General features: G+C 35.6%; 1 pseudogene; it reads right to left on the minus strand.

The window, feature by feature from the left end:
- Nucleotides 1-603: 603 nt before the first annotated feature.
- On the minus strand, nt 604-7,599 carry LOC102581416 (putative receptor-like protein kinase At4g00960; annotated as a pseudogene).

Raw genomic sequence — 7,599 nt, forward strand, 5'->3', positions numbered from 1 at the left:
AATATGAAACTAAATAAGTAACATTTTATATGATTTTAGTAAATGAAAAGTTATTTGGCTCTTCAAATAGTATAAAGTGGTATGGAAGAAGTTCCTAGAAATTGAGACTATTTCCTTTCCTCTTGTTTTCTTAGTTAAATAACTACTCATTTTAAAACTATGCATTGTATTAAAAAGAGTGCTACTATTACATATAAACTTTATAATAATTATTGTTAGCTAGACTACACGTACACTAAAAGTGGTACCAACACATAAAATAAGTAAACTCAGAGAAAAAGGTTATCATACTAAGGAGTCGTTTGGTAGAGTGTGTAAGAATAATGCTGAATATGATGTATTAGTAATGCATGCATTAGTAATGCTTGCATTAGTTATGCTTGCATTATTTCTTATACATTGTTTGGTTTGATGTATTGGAAATAGCAAGCCTTGTATAAAGACTATTAAAAAATATTTGTTTACAAAAATACCCCCACATTATTATTATTATAATTATTCTTATTCTAATAATAATAATAATTATATAATTATTATTATTATAATAATAATTATTATTATTAGGCTTAGAGGGTAGTTTACTCTACCAAACGACCTCTAAGGATGTTAACGAGGATATAACTCAGATATGGAGGCCTCATTTCGTGATGAACCAATAGATTTACTTTTGGCTAGTTCACTAGAGTCTGTCATTCTTGTGTTGTATTCTTTAATAAGCGACGTCTCTGCGGTAATATTACTGTGCATATAGAATGCTGGCCCTGAAGGCATGGGAAGACTCAACGAAAAGCTACTGAGCATGAGAACAACAGCTGCCATGGTTGGTCTATCAGCCACACTTTCTTGAACACACAATAAAGCTATGTGAATGCTTCTCATTATGTCACGAATCAGTCCTGTGCTTTCCTTCAGCATTGGATCTACAAAATCTACAGTTGTTCCATTACGCCAGCTTAACCAAGCCTGTATGTGAATATGATAGTTCAATTATCAGAATAAGATGAAATTCTCTGACCAACAGCATTTCTCAAAATTAATACTTGATTGATTGGCCAGGGTTACTTACAAAACTCAGAAGGTCTTCCACCGATTCTCCATTTCTGAAACAAGTGTTTTTTGGCCACTTAAAATTTCTAAGACTAGTACTCCAAAGCTAAAAACATCTGACTTCACAGAAAATTGCCCATGCATTGCATACTCTGGTGCCATATATCCACTGCGAAACAAAAACAAGAAATACATAACATTCCACAACTTATATAACATTGCATATTTAGTAGTCCAAACTCCAAACAGTGGGATCAGCAAAACTAAATAGCTGTCAATGAACTTAGGAAGTCAAAAAGCATTGTGTAGCAATTTATACTACAAATTGGGTTGTTATGTCTTACTGCAATGTGAAGACAACATCTTAGACCATTGATCTATTCTTGGCTGAGCAAACGACAAGTTTTGATGAGTTAAGACCTATATCATTTATTTTACTACCGCGAGATCATATCTGATAACCTCTTTGAACAATGAGAGTTCATATGCAGAAAAGAAGAAGATATTTTTGTTCTAAACAAAATCAAATTTAGCTTATTCATTTCCATCTGAACTTCATTTTAATATTAGAGATTGCAAATTTGGTAGTGACCAAATTGAGAACAAAACTCTAGGTATATGACCATCATCTTGAATAATACGAAGTTTTTACACCACCAAAGTCCTAGTTCAACAAAATTTGAGGTAAGCATTCCTAAAGATAGTACAATGATGAGCAAAATTCATATTGAAAATTCTAATAACAATTCAAAGAAAGATTTTCTTTTGTCTCGAGGAAGCTATATTCTTTGCTAAATTGTTAAATAATCCATCCTAGCAAAATGAAAATAACTGTCTATCCAACGAGAGATGTAAAACTTACTAGGTCCCAACAATTCTGTTTGTGCTGCCTTGAGTTTCATCCAATTCAAATAGCCTTGCCATGCCAAAATCTGAGATTTTAGGATTCATTACTGCATCTAGTAGAACATTACTAGCTTTGAGATCACGGTGAATGATCCGAAGCCTAGAATCCTCATGAAGATAAAGAATTCCCTTAGCAATGCCTCCTATGATTTTGGATCGCCTTTCCCAATCCAATTGCCTACGTTTAACTGAATCTGCAAACAAGATGAAGAATATGAAAAAAAAATTAATTCTAAGTCACTTAAAATGTTACTACAGGCAATGTAACAAACCCAATAACAAGACCAACTCAATTCAAATTCAAACAACCGACAAATCTATTTCATTAACTCGTAATTGGAATTACATAGGAATTTAAGAACTAAATGGAAATTGAAGAACACAAGTAGAAGAAAGGGGATGAGAAGTAGAACTCATAGAAGGGGATGAGAAGGCTAGACCTTTTTTTTCAACAATTTGCATAACCCTATTTTGCTCTCCCAAGTCTCTATTTATCAACCCCCACTTAATCTTGTTTTGTGCTGCTTTGTCAATACTGGTCTAGGTCCATTCTTAACAATACCTTCGACCCCAATAAGAACCTTGTCCTCAAGGTTCAAGTAGTACAAAATTGATATCATTGTGAGGATTCTCATTGGAGCTATTAAGGAAGCTATACATACTAACATTAGCAAGTTAGAAGCAGTTGTAGGCAGTTCTATTAAAAGTTTACCAATGAGCAGTACAATGCTCCAAATTATCCCAAGGAAACTCCAACCTTCAGCTTTTAGGAGATAAAGTGACTCAAAGAACATAATATCAACATTGTTGATATGTGATATAACACTCACCAGCAACTTCGTATGCCCCTTTGGTGCAACATAGCCCTTTGTTATTATGTATTCCTTGTTAGCTAACGGAATCAGAAAGCTAGTTGTATCCCTATGAAGAAACATGTCAATGACCCAAGCTACACAATTTCTTGAATCGGCCTCCTTATTTTGAGACACCAATGGTGTATCCACATTCTTAGTGTCATTAATTGAAACCACCAATTTGGACAGATTCCAAATGCCGTTCAGGATGTTCATCCCATGAAGGATTTGTGCACTCTCTGTGAATTTGGCCAGCAACATCTAGAATATTATGATATAAAGCAACGACTAGTGCATCATCAAAGACGTCACTGGTTGGATTTCTAAAATATCTAATCCAATAATCATTAAGCAATTCAAATTGAATAAATTCAACCATCTCAGGCGAACACGTTGTAAGCACTTTGAAGTCGAGTTGCTGTTGAAACACTTGTTTTTTTTTTACCACAACCAACAACAGCAAACTGAAAAAGAGTTGTCCATAATTATCAAGTTCCTCTTCTGACAGGTTCACTCTAGAGACTAAAAACCAGGAAGAAATTGCATTTGCCCCGCGCATTGAGCCAAACCTTAGTGATATAAGGCGTTGCAGCTCCAATGTATCTGCACTATCAAATGGTGTCCAAAGATCGTCATTATAATACATTGACATTGCAACGAGCAAAACAAAGAGTGTCTTTGTCCAAGGAAATACACTCGCCCTTGCTGTCAACTCTATTAGAGCCATGGACATGGAACATGTTGCTAGATCCCAATTAGATGCCTCAAGTTGCAATGTAAAAACTTGTAAGCACTCACCAGGGGATATAATGAATAGATTCACACCAGGATCAAATGGAAATTGAGGCAAAATACAGTGAGCATTGAAAGTGGAGTTGATATGACATGTGAATATCCTAATGATCTCCTGGAAAATATCCACAACCATGCGTAAATAATAGTTTGCAGCGCAAAAAAATACGGGGAGCAAACTAGAACCAGGATCAAACGAAAAGCTGAACCCGAATTGATCAGGTGGAAATCGATACAACGATAATGGGAGGTTAGCATGATCGAATTCCCTGAAGTAATCAAATATAGATCTACTCATAAGTTGGGTGCGACTAAAAACCGAAGGCACACAAGGTAGTGCAAGAAAATTATCATCAAACATGATAAGGTCACCGCACTCTCCCTTAAAGGCAGAAACCGTTTGAAAAATTTCATCAAACATATGGGATGCCAGATTTGCTGAATCATTTATCACTGGATGTTCGACTTCCATGTCAATTTTCTTCTCGGGCATTTTATCGAAGATGTGGTCTACCTCAGAATTTCCAGCAAGGACATCGTATTGAATTTCAAGTGAAATGGAGGTGTTGCCTTGTTCGGTAAGATGACATACCTGGATCGCTGGTAACACCATAGTTTCAACATTAGTTTCCTTATCCGACATCTCCTTGAACACTGTGTGTGCTAGGCTTTGGTTGTTGCGGTTTGAGTGTTCATTCAAGTATTGAGGCAAGGATGAGTTACTAATATTAACCAACGATGGACTAACCGCCTGAGAGTAGTCCACTGCCCTATGATTCTTGTTTCTGGGAATGGGTAAGAACTCGCGTTGTTAGACCTCTCAATGAAAACACCAATGTAACAAACCCAATAACAAGACCAACTCAATTCAAATTCAAACAACCGACAAATCTATTTCATTAACTCGTAATTGGAATTACATAGGAATTTAAGAACTAAATGGAAATTGAAGAACACAAGTAGAAGAAAGGGGATGAGAAGTAGAACTCATAGAAGGGGATGAGAAGGCTAGACCTTTTTTTTCAACAATTTGCATAACCCTATTTTGCTCTCCCAAGTCTCTATTTATCAACCCCCACTTAATCTTGTTTTGGGTTGCTTTGTCAATACTGGTCTAGGCCCATTCATAACAGGCAACTGCTCATTATAAGTGCAATTAGTTCTATGGTAAATAAGGCAGACAACCAGACAAGATATTGAATTACATTGACAGAATAATTTTTGTATATAAGTTAAAATCCATAACTTCTTGATGCTCAAGCTCAATATTGATAAAAAGTTAAGCAGTACATACCAAATAAGAAGTGGTCAAGACTTGCATTGGGAACAAACTCATAGACAAGAAGTCGCTCTGTTCTGTCTAGGCAAAATCCCAGCAACCTAACCAAATTCCTGTGTTGAAGCCTGGCAACCAACAAGACCTCATTTTTGAATTCTAGATCACCTTGGCCTGAATCTGCTGATAACCTTTTCACTGCTACTTCTTGTCCATTTTGAAGCTTACCCTAAAATACAAATGAAAACAAATTGAAAAATTATGAACTAAAACGATGAAATTATAACAAGTACACTTATTTAGTGGAAAGAATATTTGTACTATAGAAGTTAAAATCATGCAACCATATGTATGTTTAATTACCTTGTACACAGGACCAAATCCGCCTTGTCCAAGCTTATTAGCATCTGAGAAGTCATCTGTTGCTGCTCTAATTGCCGAAAAATCATATTGAAAAGATTCTGCAATACTAGTATCTTCCACAGATGTACCTTCACGAACTTAGTAGTAATAGCTTACAACAAATTAGTAAACATAGTCTTAAGAATTCAACTTTCCTAAATTATTACTTGTTTATAGTTTACGCTTACTCTGAATTTCGTTCACCAGCTTCCTCTTTCGCCTCCTTATCAAGATGACAGCAATACAAATAATAAGAATAACAATTGTAACAGTTGACACAACGACAATGATGATTGTCCGTGTTGTTTTATCATCCTTCCCTGTTGGAGGTGTATTATTTTCCGTCCCTGTTGGAACTGTTTTATCATCCGTCCCAGTTGGAACTGTTCTATTATCATTTCCTACAAAAAAAACTTCAAGTTAGTATAATATCTTCTCATTCCCACTTCACTTGTCTTACTTTCCTTTTAAAAATAACTAAGAAACTATGCATATTACTTATTGAATATCACAAATACAATTGCTCCTATAATATAGTATATTCTTCCAGCCTTAGCTCATGTCAAAGATTTGTGGTTGTGTTGAATTGTATGATTTATCTCATCTAAAGACTTAAGTTGTTATACATAGTACACTTGTCTTTCGCCCCATGAATTGGCATTCCTAAACGAGTCATGAAGGGTATAACGAACCTATCTTGTCTCCACATTGGATCAAGAACAGGATCGGACTTGTTTGGCTTTGTGCCTAGACAGTTTGCATTCGTAAAACTAAAAAAGACAAGGGCACCCCCTTCTTTTGATTTATGTTGCATCAGTCTCATTGAATGGGGTAGGTAGGAGATAATCAATGATGGGAAGGCGTTCATTTCAATCTCTATAAACGGTGACAATTGCTCTGTATATTTGATCGAATTGATAGATACGAAACCTCCCCATTCTTAGGATTTTTATCAATCAGATGAAAAGAAAAAAAGACTTATATGCCACCTCAAGTGCGAGCTTGATTCTCTTTTATGAGTCAAGCAAACAGTAATTCTTCTTTGATAGATGGTGACAGAGAGATTTGAATCTAGAACTATATATATTGAATTGTGTTACTCTTTCCGTCCCATTTTATGTGAGGTAGTTTGACTCAGTACGAAGTTTAAGAAAGAAATAAAAAATTTTAAAATTTGTGGTTCAAAATGAATGATAGAAATTTGTGTGACTGTAAATCATTTCATTAAAGATAAAATAGACATTTTATAGTCAAAATATTACTTAATATGGAAATATGGAAATTCTTTTTGAAACTGACTAAAAAAAAAATTAAATCACGTAAATTGAGACAGAGTAAATACTATATATGTCATCTAAAGACTTAAACTATTTGACTTTAATTAGGTCTTCAACAGTCACATCAAAATTGGGATTAGCAAAAGGAACAAAAAAAATGTGTTCACCTGCAGGTGGCGGAGCTTCCAACGGCACATCGACGAAGAAACGGTAAATTTCATAACGGAAGTTGCACCTAATCCCTATGATTCTTCCACCGGTCTTTCCCAGGCAGGGACATTGAGGCAAGGTTCCATAAGCGTCAGTTAAGCAATTGAAGCAACTCTGACGAGATAAATCAGGAGTACACTGCACAAGTGCATATATAGTCTGAAAATCTGGACCTGTCGCATTACCACTAGCATATTTTTGAAGCGGACCGCCCTGTGCAGCACGGTCTCGTAAATTTTCCAATAATTTTCCTAGCTCCTGATTAAATTCCTCAGGTTTTGAGGCATTCGCAGGATTCCAAAGATAATATAGAGCAGAAAACGAGGGAGTGCCTATAATGGATTGATTCGAATACTGTAACATACATTCATCATAGCCACCGAAAACTTCTTTTTGGTTAGGACATAACTGTGCAATCTTTTGAACAGCATTATCAACACAAACGCGACAATCATCTAGCTCCACATCTCCTCTACATAACACAATAACGCTGGCTCTATCAGAGTTTTGGCCAATAGAAGCATTGTAGAAACCATAGTTATCTATTTTTGAGGAAAGGGAAGTGAGGAGTGTGTTTAGATTGTTCTTGTAGGTACTATTCTCAGTATAGTTACCATTCCCACCACATGAACTGTATAGTAAATCAGGCAGCTGCGCTACAATATTGAGAACATGCATATGCAAAAACAGAATGAGTAGCCATTTTTGAATAGCCATGGCTATGTCTGTTTAAGTTACAAGCAAATTTTGATATTAGTGCTGAATATGTAAAATAGAACCTAGAACAGGGAGAGCTTGTAAAAAGAGTTGGAGATAACGTATTGACCGGGGTGCA

This window comes from Solanum tuberosum, unplaced genomic scaffold (assembly GCF_000226075.1).
Source record: "Solanum tuberosum cultivar DM 1-3 516 R44 unplaced genomic scaffold, SolTub_3.0 scf00099, whole genome shotgun sequence".
Taxonomy (NCBI): Eukaryota; Viridiplantae; Streptophyta; class Magnoliopsida; order Solanales; family Solanaceae; genus Solanum; species Solanum tuberosum.